Below are 16,123 nucleotides of genomic sequence, written 5' to 3'. Positions count from 1 at the left end.
ACAGAGTCCAAGCCCAATCTTATGCATGTTCAGTCGGCAGTAGGTTTCACTGGGTTCAGTTCTGCTTGCATTCAAAGACATAGCTTGAAGGATGGGAGTCATTCTTGGGTGCCCTTGGGGACAGATGATTTGCAGCCTTTTCAGCTGCAATGGTAAAGATTGACATCAAAATTTTGTTCAATGTTTGCCAGCAACAGCTCAAGCCATTTTTCTGTCTGAGGCAAAGGACTGGATGGCGCATTCCCCATTCTGTACACCAAATCCGACTAGCCTGATAGTTGGATCCTACTTGATTAGTGGTGATGGAACAGTGTCTCCACCTCACTTGAGGGCAGGAAGCCAGCTTAAAGGCTGCAGGGCAGACCACACAGCACACATTTCTAGCCCATTTCTACCCCTCAGAATTTGCTGTCTGAGGCAGCTGCCTCATTCTGCCTCATAGAAGGGCCAGTCCTGATTGTGACAGCAACACTACCAAGCAACATTCTGTGAATAAGGAACTTTTTCTTAGTCAGGTGATGATCAGTTTTGCTACCATGAATAAACTCAGTATTAGTTGTACATATTCACTGGAAGGCTTTTTATTCCCATAATACTAATAAAATTGTAACAGAATCAAAATAGCCTGAAATTAATTAAATTATCCTTAAGAGCTTTTTGCATCCTCTTCAACAACATTTATGAGCTATGCCATCATTTTAGTGGCATGATATAATGGAGTGTGTGTGTGTAAGAGAGAGAGGGTGGGGGAGAGAGAGGGAGAGAGATTGGTACATGGTTTTGGTATATTTTGGTATATTTTTGGTATATTTTTTGTTCTATAAGGAAAGGCTGGACATTCACTCTACAGGTGATTCCTTATATTGAAGTGGAGAATTACCAGCCTGCAGGCCAACCTTGGAAGATGCCAGCAGGCCAGGGGGAATAGTTCGGCCCACAAGGGGATTTTCCCCAAACCATACCCACCCACGCAGCAGCTGACATCCCCAGTGATGTCAGCTGATGGGCAGGAGTACAAGGTTAAATCATGCATTGGCTGCATGCCCTGCTGCCAGCGGGGAACAGGATCGCACAGCCAAGGCAGTAGGATTTAATCTCCACTCATCGGCTGATGAGTGGGGATTAAAGTACTTCTCAAAAATGCTGTTTGAAGCAGATTGTGTGCATCTTCTGCAGTCAGTCGGGTGGCAGTGGCAGGCTGCTGATAGGAGTTACACACAAGCTGCTTCAAATAGCACTTTTGGGGAGTAATGTAAGGCAGCCCCCATTTCAGCTGAAATGGGAGTGCTGGGGGTTGCTTCAAAGCACTTCTCAAAAACTGTGCAGCTGATCCCACTCCTTTTCATTTAACAGATTGCAGAAGCCCTTAAAACAGCCCCATACTCATGTCTCAGGCTGATATGGGATCATGAAGTTTGTATATGGGATCATAAAAGGATGTCACATAGAGGAGGGAGAAAGGTGGTTTCTGCTGCTCCAGAGAAGCAGACATGGAGCAATGGTTCCAAACTACAAGAAAGAAAATTCCACCTAAACATTAGGAAGAACTTCCTGACAGTAAGAGCTGTTCGACAGTGGAATTTGCTGTCAAGGAGTGTGGTGGAGTCTCCTTCTCTGGAGGTCTTTAAGCAGAGGCTTGACAACCATATGTCAGGAGTGCTCTGATGGTGTTTCCTGCTTGGCAGGGGATTGGACTCAATGGCCCTTGTGGTCTCTTCCAACTCTATGATTCTATGATTCTATGAGGGTTGTTTTAAAGCCTTTCCAAGCCTTCCAACACTCCCCTTTCAGAGCTCTGAGACCAGGACTTTAAAGTGGGGAGAGATCTGCAAAGCTCTGCATTTGACAGGTGGGCAGCCAAACCCACCCGTCAATCATGTGGTGTCATACTGATGTGATGTGATTGACAGGTAGGTGGGCCTGTCCACCTGCCAAATTTGGCCCATGAGGCTGATCATGATAAGGATTGGGCCTTGGGAGCCAAAAAGTTTCCCCACCCGGTGTATCTTCCTTAGACAGCCTCTCCAATCACATTTCTACTTATTAATGTTTGCCATGTTCCATTACTATCATCTAGAGACTTTAACAAATTGACATAGTTTTTAATAAGCCCTTAGAGTTTGATGATATAAACATGCTCTCATAATCTGAGTTCCCAGTAGTCTCTTAAGCACTAGGGGGGGAAATGATCTAATTTGTAAGCGCAAGAAGAAAGCTACCCATTGTTTGCTTATATGGGTCATTCTGTGGTATCCCTGTTGCATTCAGAGGATGCCAGTATAACACACTAGACACAGAAAAAAAGATGCAACGAACTTCAATGAACAGGTTATCACTTCCCTCATCTGCCACAGCTTCCCCTACTTTCCACACTTTCATTTGTGTTTTACAGTAATTAACCACTAGCACAAGTAACTCCCATGTGAACATGTTCTAGGTCTTGGATTGTGGGTGCTAAAAATCCAGATACTTCTTTAGATCTTTCAGTAATCATAGAACCAACCAGAGATCTCTGGCTCATGAAGGTATAGCTTTCAAGCTGTCACACACACACACATTCCAAATTGTTTGGTATAATCTATGCTAGTTGTATATGCTTTTTCGCTTACAATCACACTGCATCATGGTATTGCAGTATTAAAGATGGGCACTAATTAATTAGAGGAAAAAGTTGTATTATAAGATTTATGGTGAAAGGATTGACATCTGGCAAATATACAAACATCATAAGGATATGAAATGATTTTTGATGTAAATGCACATACACAAGCACACTTCCTTCCTACACCAGTGAATTTGTCTCAAGAACAGCTGATATTAGTATGGTTACTGCAATTGTACAAGCAGGTTATGAATATGGTAGTCCTGAAATATTCTCTCTCTCTTTTTGCTTTTTTATGATTTATTGGCCACAAACCTAGTTTCACGGTTCTTTTAATACAAGACAAGTCTAGTTTCATGGCTCCTAGCTCAATTTTAATTGGTTCTAAAATGATACAAAACTTTCCTTGTTGTAGTTAAAGCTGTACTTGACAACCTTTCAATTTGGCACCTGATAGATGATTTGATTGTTTATTTATATGCCTCTTCAGACTAGTGTATCTAAGGGGCGAAAATACAAGTAAAATATAAGTTAGGTTGAACCACAGATCACAAATACCAGGTTGGGAAGAGGGGAAGCGTTAAGCTCAGAGCCCTTATGAGTCTCCAACAAAGTGGTTCTGACTTAGGAATCTTTACCCAGAAGTCTCTTGTTTATGACTGGATGAAGGGAAAACAGAACTTGGTTTCTGTCTTTGCAAGTATTGCTGAGAGATTTGGGGTACAGAGACAGGAGCATAGATGAGTCTCGCCTTTCTTTCCTCCAAAGTGTCCCCCTCTCTTCTGAAGAGGAAAAAGTGCTCAAAAGCATTATTTTTCACTCCAGCCTATTGGCTAGAAGCTCAGAGAGAGGAGGAAATGCCACCTGCATCTAACAAAGCTTTGCCCCAGTCCATTTCCACACATGACAGTGCCCTTGTGCCCAGGAAAAAAGCAATATCCCTATTCCAGAACAAGCATCTCTATACATGCATGCCCAAAGCAGACATGACTGCCACATTTCAAACACCAGTCGATGGATTGAAGGCTGTGGTGAAAGAGACAGAGTGAGATGACTTGCAAAGGACTGTCAGGGAGCTGTCAGCTCCTATCCCACCATGCAGAAAGGGACGCACAGAGGCTGCCATAGAAATGCTAAGTGGGCTGTTTACATTTTCCGAAGAGTAGGGGGAGGAGGGGGAGGAGAGAAGGGAAAACTAAGTGATTATATTCCACATTTCAATATAAACAAGTGTTGTTAAATGGCAGCAGCAACAGTGGAGAGGAAGCAGGCAGGCTGAGAGGAAGAGGAGCAGAACCAGGGCTCACAGTGAACCGTGGTTTTATTACTGTCTGCAGATATGAAACTGCCTAGGCGAGATCCTGGAAACAAGGCACTCCACCTACAATGTTAATCAGACCGAAATAAGAACTGGGTCCTGAATGTTATTTATTTCATCACAGTCACATTGCAGAGAAGACGGTCTCAAAATGCACACCATGCTGCAGAAGGTGCCAGTTCCCAAAGGTTATGAAGGTATATTTGGACAGAGTCCACCCCCCCCCAAAAAAGCACAACCTCTTTTTCAGCAAATCATACACCCTAAAGGGGCTTTGCAGCCACCCTCACTCTGTTTTGACAAGAGGATGCAAACCACATAGACTGGGCATGTGCCAACTGCAAGCTAACTCTACTCAGGGTAAGAACCAAAGTGGGGATAAATGGGAAGCATCGTAGGGAAAAGCAATGTCCAACCACACTGTGTTTCTCCGTTTCCTCAAACCAGTGATAGTTCCAGCACACACAACCATTTCCATAACAGGATCAACATTTGCTGCCCAGTGACACCTGAGGTGTCATAGCTTCTCCACATCCATGAAACCTAGAGGAACGAATTGGGGCCAGATCCTTGACTTCCTAGTGATTGGTACTGTGTATCTGAGAACATGCATGTTTACTCAGCAGTACATATGCTTAGAAGCACATTAGGCAAAAGCTCCTCTTCCAAGATTGTCCGTCTTTCCTCCTGTCTCTGCATACAATGGTGGTGTTACTCGCAAAAGAGTATGGAAGGAAACCCCCCACCTCTTTGATCGTCCCTTAGCATCTCCAGGAAATAGAAACAAATCACTAGGTGTGCCACACACAACATAGAGTCCTGCTACATAATCTCATTTCCTTTTTCTGTAGGTGTAAATGCATAGTGGCTGCCCATTTATCAATGGGCAAGGGGTTTAGAAAGTTCACAGTGGAGCCTCCCCAGCAATTTTCTGCTGGAGGATCTATTGAATATGATTTCCCCTTTCTTCTTAATCTAGAACACCAGTTTAATATATTTAGGGAATGTGAGTGTCAAAGAAAGTGATCAAGAGAGAATGCCCACTTTGATCTGTCATACTACATGCAAATGCCACCACTTCCACATCAACTGCCCAGCTCTTTCAGGGAACTGTAAACATCTGATGACGCTGGAGTGACATGATATGGCATAATCAAGGTGGGTCTCCATTCCTTATTTGCCCACCTTTCAATAGCTCTACTTGCTTAATCCCATTGGGACCCTCTTTTCTTTACCTATTCCTTTACATTATCAGGAATCTCTGTAAGACAAAGCGGGATTTCACCTGATCTCAGGTGTTCCCTTCCAGTCCTGCTGCCTCTCCTGGTCTCCTGCCACATATCTCCAGTTTCTATTTCTTTCTATGACATCTCCAAAGATCCTCTGTCCTTGAACTGTATGCTTTCAGACAGAACAGAGTTTTATCTGCATAGCAAAGTTCTTCCTTAGCTTTAGAGGGTTTTTATTTTAATTTTTAAATCCCTAGATGGTTTCCACATATTTCTCCTTCCTTCTTTTCCCATAATGCTTGTTCTAACAGAATATTGTAATTTCTCCTGCTCCCCCTTTCCAAACCCATTTTTGATCTTTGATCTACTCCAGCATAAATTATTTTAGATTTCTAGCAGCAGTTTTTTTTCCAAGGGAGACACACACCATGCAATTCCTTTGAACTCCTTTTTTCCCCTTATTAAATGCAAAGCAAAAACAAGACTCATTTCCCTCCGCAAGATCTCTGTTACCAAAGGTCTTAGAAACATACAAATAAAGTTATGCATTTCCCCACAAATGCCCTTCAAACCCACCTCAAATGCTCTCTAAGACATTAAAGAAAAGGTTATGTTATATATACAATGAGAGTTTGATAGGAAACACCCCGGCTCTTACCTTTGATGAATCACATTTATCCCTGGTTTGGAAATATAATCTCCGGAAGGTACTTAGTTCTTCTTTCTATGCCATGCATCCTTGACCACCCCCCTTCTTCTTCAAATGAAAATATAATGATATTTTTTTTAATCCTCAGTCGATCACCAGTTATGCAAAATATATTTATAGGAAGAAACCTTGGCAGATGGACCCTGATTCAGCGAGGTCCAAATGACTGAATCCTTCAGACTTCTTAATAATATCCACAGCACCCAAAAAAAACCCGAGAGAAAACAGCAGAAGACGTGTGTGTGTGTCAGACAGAGAAGGAATAAACTTGCTCTCCCCCCCCCCCTTTCTTTTCCCAAAGATAATTTTGAACGACTAAGCAGCCCTGCAGGCATATGGCTCCAAACGCATCCCAGGGTACCACACGCATGTGAGCATTGCAAGTCTCCAAGTTCACCTTAGCAGAGCTTCTCTGTGTATATGTGTGTATGCATGTGAGAACAGAAAAGGAGGAGGGATATCCACCCCTGTGCACACAAACACACAGAGAGACAGAGATGGATGGAGGGTGGGGGAAGAGAAGGGACGGGGGGAGAAAAACCCAGCAGACTCACTGGAGTGATCTCACGAAGTGCTCTAGATGGCAGAGCCGGCAAGGCTTGTAAGACAAGCGGTGCGGAAGAGGGAAGGGGGGGGGACCAAAGAGAGGAGAAGGGAAAAAAGGATCCACCCTCGCAAGCAGCTTGAGAAATTCTTCTTACCTCTCCCGATGCCGCGCCGTAAAGAAAGTAGGCTCTGCAGCAAATGCATCCATCTAGGCGCCCATCTCCAACAACAAACCTCGTTCAATACTTTCCAAAGAAAAGCGCGGGGGGGACCAGTCCCTTCCCCCAGGGAAAAAAAAGCCGTTTAAAAGCAAAAAAAAAGTAGGCGGAGAGGCTTGGGAAGCGGCAGAGGCGGTGTGGTAAGGGTAAGACTTATGGGGACGAGGCACCCGAAACCAAATAGTCCCAAACTCTCCGGCAGGCTCGCAGGGCGACCGTGGCGCTGCGCCGCTTTGGATAAGCCATTGCGTAACCAGGGACCCCTAAGCTGGAGAGACGCTGCCCGGCATGCTTAAATCCTCGGCAGCCTCGGTGAACATTTGTCAGCAGAAAGCATGTCAGGGCTCTGCGCGGAGAAGGAGGGAGGGGCGGGGAGGCGAGAGCAAAGTGCTGCCGCCTTTCGCTCGTGGGTGCTGAAAAGCATTGCTGCTCCTGCTGCTGCTTGCTGCTGCTGCTAGGAAGGCGCGTGGAAGCAACTGTGCAAGGCGCGCACACGCCCCCCAAAAATGCAAGGGGGAAGAGGGGTAAACTCTATCGGTAATACAACTTCCCCTCCATTCACACTGCTCTAGTGCTAAAAAGATGTTCTTGCAGACTTGCTATTTTAGGAACTTCGCTGCCAGGAGATGGGGTGTGGGAGTAGGGTGGGCAGGGACACGATTTGGAGAGGAAGCTTAAGGGGGCTGGTTTCTGGCTCCCTCCGTGGCTTAGGAAAGTCTGCAGTAAATAGCTAGATGGTTGGGCTGACCAAGGAAGTCCCGCTCAGAGGAGACCTGCTGAAAGAAATGTACAGGACTAACTCAGGGTCAATTCAATCCAATGGCTCTGCTGACAGCACAACTTGCTTGCTTGTTTATTTATTGAATTTGCACCCCATCTTTTCATCCAAGGAGCTCAAAGTGGCATGCATGGCTCTCCCCCTTCCTCATTCAATCCTAACAACATCCCTGTGAGGTAGGCAGCAACTGGCCCAAGGTCATCCAGTGAGCTTTATGGCCAAGTGGAGAATTGAACTGTTGCACACCATGAGTATTTATAGAATTATGGTGCTGGAGGAGACTCTTGAGAGTCCCATGGACTGCAAGAAGATCAAACCTATCCATTCTTAAGGAAATCAGACCTGAGTGCTCCCTGGAAGGACAGATCGTGAAGCTGAGGCTCCAGTACTTTGGCCACCTCATGAGAAGAGAAGACTCCCTGGAAAAGACCCTGATGTTGGGAAAGACTGAGGGCACAAGGAGAAGGGGACGACGGAAGATGAGATGGTTGGATAGTGTTTTCGAGGTTACCAGCATGAGTTTGACCAAACTGTGAGAGGCTGTGGAAGACAGAAGTGCCTGGCGTGCTCTGGTCCATGGGGTCACGAAGAGTCGGACATGACTAAACGACTAAACAACAACAACAACAACACCATGAGTGGTGTGAGATTCCAGGGGTTTAGACCCAGGGATCTTTCAAAATGATGCACAATGTGTCTTTATGATATATGGCTGATTTACACACACACACACAACCTGAGCCTACAATGGAGGCATCCACAGCATACACCCCAAGAGGGTCCCATATCTCCCATTGCTGCAGCCTCCAATTCAAAACAGGCAGCCCACATTGTGTTCTGCCCACTCCCCCCCCCCAGGCTTGCTGTGTTTAACAGACAGACACCTGTTGATCACATCACAGCCAAATGAAATCCTAATTTTTCCTCCTAATACAATTGTTTTCTAACTAATGTACTCAGAGCTTCGGGGGGGGGGGGAGCTAGTTCCTTCCCATTTGTTGGCTGGCACAGAGCCTTTGCTAATGCCCCAAATTTCAGGTGATCTTTTGAACACAGGGAGCTGAGAGTCTGATTTCCAGTTTAATTCTCCAAGCATTGATTAAATTATGACATTTACTAGATCCAAGAATTATTGGTGTCTTGCACCCACAAACCCTGGCATAGGTGCCAACTCCCTGGGGCCCTGGGTGCCTGAGCACCCACAACATTCTCCATGAAGGGGCCAGGCACCCACAAATTTCAGTGCCAGGGCCATGCAAGCTGCATGGCACCCATGGCCCTGGGCACCCACAGTCACTGGGCCAAGCTGGCACTCCTGAACCCTGACACTCAGAAACTTATAACAGAACCATAGTATCCCAGGTCCTAGTCTGATGCTCTAACCACTACACCACGCTGGCTTTCACGCTGGCTTAATTTAGTATAACCTACCCGAAAGCAGAATAAAGGTAAAGGGACCCCTGACCATTAGGTCCAGTCCCGGACGACTCTGGGATTGCGGCGCTCATCTCGCTTTATTGGCCGAGGGACCCAGTGTACAGCTTCTGGGTCATGTGGCCAGCATGACTAAGCCACTTCTGGCAAACCAGAGCAGCGCAGGGAAACACCGTTTACCTTCCTGCCAGAGCGGTACCTATTTATCTACTTGCACTACACAGCTAGGTTGGCAGGAGCAGGGACTGAGCAACGGGAGCTCACCCTGTCATGGGGATTTGAACCGCCAATCTTCTGATTGACAAGCCCTAGGCTCTGTGGTTTAACCCACAGCACCACCCGCATCCCAAAGCAGAATACCCACCCCTATATACAATGTACCTGCACACACAGAGAGATAGACGGAGTGGGAGAAGGGGAAAACTGATTGAGATATTGGGGAACAGGAGTATTGGGAAGGGGAAAGTGATCAAGGCTCTCTGCTGATTGATTATACTCAGTCATTAAGATTTATCTTTCTTCTTTTATGGCTCAGTTTTGCATATGAGTCTTGAGGGATGCGAAACATTTGTTTACAAGGGAACCGGATTATCCCTTTAGAGCTGATGTGGGGGAGGGTGGGGCTGTATATCCTGCTACACAGTAGGCCTGGAATTGCTAAGATGAAGTCCCTGTATTATCCTATTGTACCCTGCCACTGGCATAAGGCTATCAATGGCTACTACCCACTAGGTCAGAGGCAGCAATGTTTTTGAATACCAGTTGTTGGAAGCCAAAGGAGGGGAGAGTGCTTTTGTGGTCAGGTCCTGCTTGCAGGTTTCCTCTTGGCATCTGGTTGGCCACTGTGAGAAAGCCATTTCCGAGCTTGGGGAGGAGAGGGGGTTGCGGGCTACCCCCTCCCACACACGCGGGGGCTGGCCTTTTGCCCCCCGCGAGAATTGGGAATCCCTGGGCATGCCTTCGACCCTGTCCGCCAATTGGTGGGCTGGGGAGGCGGGGCCTAGCCTATTTAAGGCCAGGCATGCCCTGGGACCGCCCTCTTTCCCCTTTCCAGCTGAGCTGATCCTCCTAAGTGATCTGACCCTATCGAGGAACGACCTAACCGTTCAAGTAAGGAGCTCTAAGACGGACCAACAGGGTAGGGGGGCCCTCATCCGGTTACCAGCCGCACAAGGTACTGGTCCCTGCCCGGTTAGGGATACAAGGCGTTTCCTCTACTTAAGACCCAATAGCCCCGGCCCCTTTTTGATTCACGCGGATGGATCGCTCTTGGCTAGACACCAGTTTACACGGGTGATGCACATGGCTTTGGCAGCATGCGGTCTGCCCGCGGCTGAATTTGCGTCTCACTCTTTTCGGATTGGGGCCACTACCACTGCTGTGCACCTCGGGCTCTCCACAGAGAGGACCTGGGCCGGTGGAAATCTAATGCATATAGAGCTTACGTAAGAAAGAATCTATGACCTTGGTTTTTCTGTCTATTTGCTTTTCAGAATTCAGGTAGGTGCGCGTTTGGTTGGTGGGCCACAGCATTGTGCATTGGGCCAAGAATCGTGCCATGAATCCCGGGTTGGGGCCAAACTTGAACTTACCTGCAAATGTTGAGTTGGCGTGGATAGTGTGAAGAGGGATGCACTGGAGCGAATTCAAGCCAGCCGTGATGGCGAGAGCCGCCTCTGAGGGCCCACCTGATGCCCTGGTTATCCAGTTGGGGGAAAACGACCTAGTGTACTGCAAAGCTATTGACTTGAGATGGAACATTTTTGACGATTTTGCTGATCTGATGGCGGTTTACCCAAACATTACTATCTTGTGGTCCTCGTTGCTCGAGAGGAGGACATGGAGGGATTGTTTGAGCCCGGTTGGAATCAATAAAGCAAGAAAGGTCTTGCAGCGGGCTGTGGAGCGTAGAGTGGCGGCTCTGGACGGGTGGGTCATTGGCCACCCAAACATCCAGTACAGCAACGAGGCCCTCTACAGATGGGATGGCGTGCATCTGTCAGATGCTGGAAACGATATGTGGTTGGGGGACATCATAGCAGGGATTAGGAATTGGTTACAGGTTTGAAGGTATTGGCGGCGAGCTTTGCTCGAAGGGCGGTTAGGCATTGGCAGGGGTTGATTGTTATGCAAATGAATGGGGAGAAGGAAGCGCATCACCTTCCCCCAATGAAAAGGGTAGTCCGGTAGAGGACTCCGGGGGGCGTTGCCTTGTCCGAAACCTAGGGAGGTAAGGGCCTCCGGCACGCCCCCGAGCGGTGACACCCGTGGGATCCTAGTTGGCGTACTTCAACAGGACTCCCACGGCTTGTGGATAACCCTTCCCGGTCTCCATGCCGGGTAGTCGATAGGAGCCAATGCCTAAGGCCAATACCTTTCAATTCTGTAATCAATAAAAGTTGTGGCCTTTTTATGCCCATTAACCTTAAATAATGTGTCCAGTGTCTTCATTTCACATGGGGGATGGGACTTGCCACACAACAAGATGCTGGACTAGATGGCCTGATCCAGCACTAATAAAGCTGAAGCCTCTAAAGACTTAGAGGACCAACACAGATGTTTGAATAACCACAACATTTTCTCACACTGGATTAAAGGAATTGGGGACAGTTTATACAATGGATTTGGTATGAACCTCTGGGTGCCATACAGATGTGTTGTCATAGAAACATCTAAGCCAGTGAGCAATCAATTGAAATTGAAGTGACCCACTATCTTAGGACTACAGTTTTCAGTGACCTTTTTTCCAAAGAAACCAAAACCAAGGTTGGCTCTGGCATGAAGTCTCTTGCCACTCAGAAATGAGAGTGTGTCTGACAGTATAACCATGATAAACCCAGGTTTGTTTCCTGGTAATCTGTGAAATGGCATTTAGAAATCTTAATTTATCCATGATTTACCAAAAGCCAACCAGCCATGCAGCAGATGGAATTGACTTCCCTTGATGATACCTCAGAAACTTGAACCAAACTACAAAGCAAGCATTTCTCCCCTCCTGCCTGGTTTCTTGAAGTAAAGAGAGAGACACTGCAATGCAGGCTGCGGGGGATCAATGGTCCATAAAAATGGATCCTAAATAATAATGATAATGTGGATAGCTTTAGGAAAATGGCATCACATTGATTCCAACACACACTTATTTAAGTTATTTTTACCCAACCTTTCTGTCTCTCTCTCTCTCTCTCTCAAGAATGAAAAGGCTGTTGATCAGCAATAATCTCTGCCTTAAATCCTGGAAAGTTGTTGTCAATCAGTGTCAGCAATACAGAGCTGGTCTGATTTGGTAGCTTCCTATGTTCCTCAAGAGGCTTAAGAATATAAGGACAAAATACAAGCTCTGCTGGAACAGACCAAAGGTTCATCTAGTCCAGTATCCTGTTCTCACAGTGACCAACTAGATGACTATTGGAAGCCAGCAAGCAAGATATGAGCAGAACTGTTCTCTACATGTTGATGTTCTCTAGCAATTGGGTTTTAGAGGCATACCATCTCCAGTTGTGGAAGTAGTTTGCACATCAATCATGACTAATAGCCATTGATAGTCTTATCTTCCATTAATGTGTCTAATCCTCCTTTAAAGCTGTCCAGGTTGGTGGCAATCACTATATCTTGTTGTAGGAAGTTCCAGAGTTTAACTATTTGATGTGTGAGCAAGTATTTCCTCTTGTCTCTCTTGAATCTTACAACATTCAGCGTCACTAGATAACCTTGGGCTTTTGTATTCTACACAAGAGAGAAAAGCTTTCTTTAGACACTTTCTTCACAACACAACACTTATATTACATCCCCCCTTATAAACTACACTTCTACATGTCTTATAAACTTCTGGTTCATAAACTTATAAGCTAAGAAGGCAGACATGTAGCATTCTTTTTTAGGGTGTGTGTTCCATCCCATTGATCATTTTCTGAACCTTTTCTAGATCTACATTGCCCTTTTTTGAGGTGTGGTGACCAGATCTGTACACAGTATTCAAAGTGCAGTCACACCATAGAGCTGCGTGATGGTATTGTGACATTGGCAGTTTTATATCCAGCCCTTTCCCAGAGTTCCATTGCATGGAATTCACCTTTTTTGTAGCTACTGCACATATTCATTGAGCTGTCCACCATGACCTCAATATTTCTTTCCCATTCAGTAACCCTCAGTGCAGACGCCAATAGTGTATGTGTGCAATTAGTGAAATAATAATAATAATAATAATAATAATAATAATAATAATAATAATATGCCCACTGGTGGAGGAAGAGGGGGGCAGGAGGAGCGCACCACCCCCGGCAGCGCAATCCCTTTGGGGTTCCATTTTGGCTGTCCCTCCAAGCATGCTGGGAGCCCCGTCCATGCAGGCGGCGCACCACACCCCCAGAATGTGCACCATGCCCCTGCGGGCAGCGCACCACACCCCCAGGATGCATGCCACACCCCTTTGGGCAGCACCCACCCCCAAGATGTGCACCCCGCCCTTTTGGGCGGCATGCCCCACCCCTGCGATGCACACCAGCCCCTCCCTCACCTGCTCTCCACCCCCGGTACCGGAGCATGAAGCTCCACCACTGAATATGCCTCAAGGTGCAGTGTTTCATATGCTTACATTGAATCACTTTTGCACTTTGGGATAGATCCTTTTGGATCTCCTTATAATCCATTGTTTTTAATACTCTATATCACTTTGTCAAACTTTGTCATCGGCAAACTTGGCCGCCTTACTATGCATCCCTTACTCCAGATCATTCGTGACACAGCTTAAAAAGCATTGGTCCTAGTATAGAGCCTTGGTAGACTCCACTTGTTACACCCCCCCCCCATTGCATCCTATTCCTACTCTCTCCCTTTTCATTGACTAGCTATTGCTCTAGAAGAGGACTTGTCCTCTTTTCAGATGACTGCTGACCTTGCTCAGGAGTTTTGGGTGAGGTATTTTTCAACAGCTTTTTGAAAGTCCGAGCACAGAATGTCACTTGGATCAACTCTGTCCAGACACTGTTTAAGGAACACCCACCCAAGCAATTGAAACGTAATAATAATAGCATTTCACAGCAGCAGCTGGAAAGAACACAAAACCATTTAAAAGAGTTGTTTCAAAAGCATCCAAAGCAATCAAAAGTCTGGAAAAATGATACATTTTAACCAAGTACCTAAAAGTAAAAATAGGTACAGTGGTACTTCTAGTTGCGGACTTAATCTGTTTCAGGGTGCCATTCACACCCCAAAAAGTCTGCAACTAGAGCGCCTCTTCTGCGCATGTGCACGGCACAATCGAACACTTCTGCGCATGCAGATTTCTTTTGCACATGTGCGTGTGGCGAATCTGGAAGTAAACTTCCGGGTTTGCATGTTCGTAAGCTGAAAGTCCATAACAAGAGCGGAACACAACTAGAGGTACCGCTGTAGTAGCCATCCGCTTCATTTCAGAAGGTGGAGAAAACATGAACCAGAGATGTTTGATGATGAACTTGCTCCTGAGAAGGCTCATTTGGGACCAGACCATCCTTCAAAATCCCAGTCCTAGGCCATTTGAACTACTCACATAGCCATACACTCCCAAAATGTAGCAAGCCATAATATTTCTCTCCAAGCAAATGCCATCTTTCTTGTTGGGAAGACAGCATTGCTATCAACACTCAAGGAAGGATGAACAAGGAGATCTCAGAACAGCTAAAGAAACCGAGATACTCCAACAGTTGCTTGGACAATTTAATTTGCTGCAAATGTCACTCACCTTGACAAATGTGTAGATAACATGTGCCAAAGCCTTTGCTATTGCACTGTGCACTGACAGCACAATTTGCTGCTGATGTCCAGAGACTCTGCGATTCTGCTTTATGATTTCTGCTTTCCACATGCTAAAAGATATAGAGCGAAGTTGATCTGCATGGACTTGAAGAAGATGCCTAATCATTGGTTGACAATCAACTTCATTTATTGAAGAAGTGCTCAGAACAACCAATCGATGGCAGTGTTGATGTAAAGAACTGTCGAGACTACTGTAAAATAAAGCTACAAGCATTTATGTACATCACATTCATTTAAGCATCTTTTTCTGCATCTCTCAGAGCATGGACAAATAATGATTCTTCCTTTTTTGTTCCTCTGCAATATGGGGGTGGGGAATGGGACCAGGCCAGCAGGCTAGATCCTTGTCTACCCACTTCCCCCATGAACCAAGTCAGAAAGGTGGGTGGAGCTGCCCATCTGTCAATCACCCAACAGCACAATAACATCGAAAAAAAATGCACAGCACTCTGAAAATCAGAAGCCATGATAATCAGCTGGTTTCTGTCACTTGCATAGCACTGTGCAGAGGGCTGCTGATCAGCATAGTGCCGTCAAACCCCATTTTGATCCAGTCACAGCTGTACCTGCTCCACACCTGATACCTTGAATGACATCAGGTATAGGGCAGGTGTGCATGGTTTGGCCATAATCCCCCCCTTCCTGTAAGACAGCTGACAGCTGCAATTAGAGGCTTCCCACAGTTCTAATGCATAGGTATTTACATCCATTCTTCCAGAATGAATGATATTGCAGTCTATGAATAATCAAGAGTGAAAATGAATGCAGCACCATCTACCTAGAAAAGTCAACCACTGAACTTCCCCACCGCACCTCCTTTCAAGTGTAATGAATGCAACTGGCACTTTAATGAAGGTAATCAACAGTGTAAACCACATCCCTTTCCCTCTCCTGGCAGGCACTCTTTCAAAAGAATGGGAGAGATACAGACAGACAGTGCTTTCCTATGGTAGCTGTGGTGCTCGTCATAAGACAGTGTCCTGCTTTTTCTACTCCCTCATCACTTCATGAATATAGACACACACAAAGAGATTATACATTCTAGAGCATTTGAAGACATGGAGGTTTCTGTGTGTTGCCCAATTCTTTGCCCTGTCCTCACTTTTGCTGAAGCCAAGTTACAGGGAACCAGGCAGTGGGCCTTCTCGGTAGTGGCACCCGCCCTGTGGAATGCCCTCCCACCAGATGTCAAAGAGAATAACAACTACCAAACTTTTAGAAGACATATGAAGGCAGCCGTGTTTAGGAAAGCTTTTAATGTTTGATGGACTACTGTATTTTAATATTTTGTTGGAAGCCACCCAGAGTGGCTGAGGAAACCCAGCCAGATGGGTGGGGTATAAATAATAATAATAATAATAATAATAATAATAATAATAATAATAATAATTTATTACTTATTATTATTATTATTATTAACCATTTCAATGAATAAGCAAATTTCCCAACCAAGAGGCAACATGGGTGTGCATACGGAATGATAGCTGAAACAATGC

At 45.7% G+C, this 16,123-nt stretch overlaps 1 protein-coding gene and 1 long non-coding RNA gene across 5 annotated transcripts in view; one reads left to right on the top strand and one right to left on the bottom strand.

Moving 5' to 3' along the window:
• The window catches only part of LRFN2 (leucine rich repeat and fibronectin type III domain containing 2), a 242,481-nt gene extending 235,438 nt beyond the window's left edge, over positions 1 to 7,043 (bottom strand). For 2 of the 4 annotated variants that reach the window (XM_081903949.1, XM_081903948.1), the window contains exon 1: positions 5,808 to 6,404. The gene's annotated coding sequence lies outside the window, so the exon portion shown is untranslated. The other 2 variants (XM_081903947.1, XM_081903950.1) reach the window with 2 other exon arrangements.
• A 2,867-nt stretch (positions 7,044 to 9,910) lies between these two features.
• LOC309367442 lies at positions 9,911 to 10,725 on the top strand. Its single transcript, XR_014167176.1, has 2 exons — positions 9,911 to 10,008; positions 10,328 to 10,725. It is a non-coding gene; the product is annotated as an uncharacterized lncRNA (long non-coding RNA).
• The last annotated feature ends 5,398 nt before the right edge of the window (positions 10,726 to 16,123 follow it).

The sequence above is a fragment of the Podarcis melisellensis genome, assembly GCF_964234715.1.
Source record: "Podarcis melisellensis genome assembly, chromosome: 3".
Classification (NCBI taxonomy): domain Eukaryota; kingdom Metazoa; phylum Chordata; class Lepidosauria; order Squamata; family Lacertidae; genus Podarcis; species Podarcis melisellensis.
Note: the sequence above shows the minus strand (reverse complement) of the source record. Positions and strands in the feature narration are given on the sequence as shown.